The sequence below is a fragment of the Rutidosis leptorrhynchoides genome, chromosome 2 (genome assembly GCF_046630445.1).
Source record: "Rutidosis leptorrhynchoides isolate AG116_Rl617_1_P2 chromosome 2, CSIRO_AGI_Rlap_v1, whole genome shotgun sequence".
NCBI lineage: Eukaryota > Viridiplantae > Streptophyta > Magnoliopsida > Asterales > Asteraceae > Rutidosis > Rutidosis leptorrhynchoides.
The window spans coordinates 133,689,900-133,694,630 of NC_092334.1; the positions used below are offsets into that span (position 1 = coordinate 133,689,900).

A 4,731-nucleotide genomic window follows, 5' to 3' on the forward strand; every position below is an offset into this window, starting at 1 on the left:
TATTTCAATCATACTTTGATATGTATGTATATATTTGTTATAGGTTCATGAATCGACCAGTGGCCAAGTGTTATTTTCCGACGAAGGAAAAATCTGTGAAAGTGAGTTATAGTCCCATTTTTACTATAGAATATTTTTGGGATGAGAATACATGCAGTTTTTATAAATGATTTACAAAATAGACACAAGTACTTGAAAATTACATTCTATTGGGCCCCTTTTACTTGGTAACCTAAGAATTAGTGAACGCCACTAATTGACGCGAATCCTGAAGATAGATCTATTGGGCCTAACAGACCCCATCCAAGTTATGGATGATTTAGTACTTCGATTTCTATATACAGATGAGTGTTCCTGTATTTTTGCGGATATTCTATATGCATTTTATTAATGTCGGTTACCAGGTGTTCTTCATATGAATGATTTTTATACAGATGAGTGTTCCTGTATGTATTATGAAAAATGAAATCTTGTGGTCTATTAATATAATTTGATATATATGTTAAACCTATAACTCGCCAACATTTTTGTTGACGTTTTAAGCATGTTTATTCTCAGGTGATTATTAAGAGCTTCCGCAGTTGCATGCTGATAATGCTAAAAACGAACATATATTTCATAGCATTATCCTTCAAGAAAGACAAGCTTTTAGTTGCAATTGTTCTAATTTCAAGTAATTATGGTTTAAATAATAAAAGGTGAAGACAAAAGGCAGATTCGACGATTTGAAGACGCAAATGACCAAAAAGCTAAAAAGTACAAAGTACAATTCAAGTGGTTCAATTTATTGATGAGAAACGTCTCAAAATTACAAAAGTACAAGCCGCAAAATGCAAAGTACAAGATATTAAATTATACGAAAAGGCGTTCGAAAATCCGGAACCGAGACATGAACCAACTTTCAACGCTCGACGCAACGGCGCTGAAAGTACAAGTCAACTATGCACAAGAATATAATATAATATTTAAATAATTCATAATAAGAATAATAATAAATAATAAAAAGTTGTTAATTGAGCATAGTTAAGGGGTCATAAGTGAAAATTTCATAGAAACATTTGCCTATAAAATGAGACTACGGAGAATGAAGAAAGACACACCTTTTTCTCTTTTCTTTTCTCTGTAAGCATAATATATATAATTATAATTATAATTTTAATTTAAGTTTAATAATAATTGGGTTATTATAAGAAATGTTTTACGGGTTTTAAAGTCGGAACTCTGTCCGTGTAACGCTACGCGATTATTCACCACTGTAAGCTATGTTCTTCCTTTTTAAATTAATGTCTCATAACTAAGTTATTATTATGCTTATTTGAGCCGAAGTAATCATGATGTTGAACTAAATATTAAAGATTGGGTTATTGGATTTTGTACCATAATTAGGGTATGGACAAAAGACCGACACTTGTGCACATTGGACCATGGACCATTAATAGATGGGGGGTATTGTCTAATCGAATGACAACTCTTTGGAGTCTGTCGAATCTATCTTCAAATTAGTTAATCTAATAATTATTAAATGATTATGCATGTCCTATTTAGTGACGTTTATACGACATCTTTTACAATCATTTAATTAATCAATTGGGTTGGGTAATTTATTATTCATTCTGGCCAAGTGGGTAAATTAATAATCATAGACTAATTAAAACAGGGGTGGATTACATACAAGGGTAATTGGTGTAATTGTTAACAAAGTATTAAGACCTTGGATTACACTCAGTCGATAACCTGGTGTAATTATTAACAAAGTATTAAGACATTGTTACAGTTCGAATCCCCAATTAGTTGGAATATTTGACTTCGGGTATAAGGTTAATTTGACGATCATTTTATAATTATGACCGATGAACTATTATGGGCAAAACTCAGATAGGTATCAAATAAATCCAGGAAAAAGGACAATTAACCCAGCATAATAAATTAAAATTAAAACGTCAAACATCATGATTACGAAAGTTTAAATAAGCATAATTCTTTTATTGTATTTCTCATTGTACTTTCATTTACTCACAATTTTATTTATTGTCATTTTAATATTGTTATTTATTTTACTCACTTTAATTATCGTCATTTATCTGTACGCTTAAAATATAAAATCGACAAACCGGTCATTAAAAGGTAAATCCCCCCAAAGTTACCTATAATTACTATATCTAGTTTAACTACTTAATTAACTAATTTGACCTAGTAAGACACCCAATAATAGTGTCCACGGATCGACCTCCCGGACTTTACCTTAGCTATATTATTACACGATAGGTATACTTGCCTTTTGTGTTTTAGTTTAATTTAGGTGATTTCCTGTAGTAAATAAATATAAAACTGATAGCCGTTTCATACACACCTTAGAGAACACATCAAGTTTTTGGTGCCGCTGCCGGGGACACTTTTTGTGTCTTCACGGGGTATTTAAGTTTTTTTTTAGTTTTTTATTGATTAAAGATATATTAATTTAAATATAATAATTTAATAAATATAATAATATAATAATATTGAAATAAAACATAATAATATTGAAATAAAATATAATAATATAATAATAATTTTGAATTAAATTTGAATCGTAAAGTTTTAAAAAGTCGTATTTATTAAATACTTCAGGGGTATATTATGTAACTTATAATTAATAATTTCTATCATGTCGCTTTCATGTAAATAGTAAATTAATAAATTTCGTTTCATTTACTATTCATGAATAGTAAATGAGTTAAAAAAAAGTTTTTTAAAAAAAATAAAAAAAAATTATTAATTTCGTAAAAAAAAGTAAAAAAAATTTTTAAAAAAATAAAAATAAAAAAAAATAAAAAAAAATTTAAAATCCTTAAAAAAGAAATATTAAAATCGTTAAAAAAATATATATAAAAATAAAATTTTTAAAAAAAATTTAAAATATATATATATATATATATATATATATATATATATATATATATATATATATATATATATATATATATATATATATATATATATATATATATATATATATATATATATATATATATATATTTTTAAGATTTTGTCTATAAAATTAAAAAAATATATATATTTATTTTAAGTTTTATTACCTTTAGATTTTTAGACTCTAATTACAACTTTTAGTATTAAGTTTAGTTTTGCCATAGTGATTTTTATACTTTTAGATTTTTAGGCTTTGCCATAAAATTCCTCAAGTGCTTTTTCTTTAGACTAAGATTTAGGTGGCTTAAAACTTTGCGACGCCGTGTTAAAATTTTAGTATCATTTTAAGTAATTGCCATTTTTCGTTTAGAATCCCTTTTAAGTTTCGACGCCCTACTTTCTTATTTTTATTTTTCGACCTTTTATTTTTTCGACGTTTTTCGACGCAATCTTTTTCTTTCTTATTTCTCGACGCTTTAGTTTTTAGGACATAGAATTTTCTATTTCTTCTCTAAAATTTCAAACGAAAAATTATTTTAAGCGGTTAAATTGATAGACATCCAAATTTTCTGGTTCGTAGTAATAGTTGGATTTGTTAGTGGCGAGTTGTGGGCTTCCGATTTAAAGGGTCCTGACTACCTGCTGCATCTATTGGCTATTCGAAATGTGGGCAAAATCAGAAAAGTCTATTAATTTGATAACTTATATAATTTTTATTTTTATAACTAATAGGATATTCAGTGAATGCACCGAGCAAAACGTTCACCACCTTTCATACGTTCACCACCTGTAACTCGATCAAGACATCTAGCCAATATTTCCGCTGTTGATTTTTCTTTAGAATCATCATCCAGTCGAACAAATACTCCAATTCAAATTTTCGACAATCCATCTTTTGAACCCGACTTCAGAACTGAGAATCCGGAGGATATTCAAGGACAATTCCAAGATCCTGAACCACTAATCATTTCTCCTGAACCACAAATAGTTAAATCAGAATCTTCTAGTGATTCGGATTTAACAAATTCAATTATGGAAGTAACGGAACCTCAAAGTATGGAAGACCGAATGAGAGCCACACACACGGGCCAAGGTCACGCCATTAATCAGCCAGATGTTAGAGCATCAGATTTTGAAATCAAAGGACAAATCCTACACATGATCACCAATCAGTGCCAATTTGGTGGTACAACAAAAGAAGATCCAAACGAACATCTTCGAACTTTTAATAGGATTTGTAATCTATTTAAAATCCGAGAAGTTGAGGATGAAACTATTTATCTTATGTTGTTTCCATGGACTTTAAAAGGAGAAGCCAAAGATTTGTTAGAATCGTTACCTGAAGGAACGATTGACTCATGGGATATTTTAGTTGAGAAATTTCTTCAAAGATTCTTTCCGACATCTAAAGCCGTGAGACTTCAAAGAGAAATTGCCACATTCGTGCAAAAGCCAAATGAAACGTTATATGAGGCATGGATAAGATTCGGAAGGATGTTGAGAGGGTGTCCTCAACACGGTTTAGATACTTTTTAAATAGTGCAAATTTTCTATAAAGGCGTCGACATCGCCGCACGAAAAGACATCGACACAGCAACTGGTGGTTCCATTATGAAGAAAACCGCAACCGAAGCTCACAAGATCATTGATAACACAGCATCCCACTCTCATTAGTGGCATCAGGAAAAAGATATTTTTCATTCATCTAAAGCGGCTAGAGCCGATTCTAGCCATAACTTTGATTCTGTTTCCGCAAAAATAGATGCTTTCGAGAGACGAATGGAAAAGATGACTAAAGATATTCACGCAATACGAATCAGTTGT

General features: G+C 29.6%; 1 non-coding gene across 1 annotated transcript; it reads right to left on the reverse strand.

Moving 5' to 3' along the window:
• Positions 1–4,323: 4,323 nt before the first annotated feature.
• On the reverse strand, positions 4,324–4,430 carry LOC139894788 (small nucleolar RNA R71). The gene has a single exon (XR_011775271.1). It is a non-coding gene; the product is annotated as a small nucleolar RNA R71 (small nucleolar RNA).
• Positions 4,431–4,731: the final 301 nt, after the last annotated feature.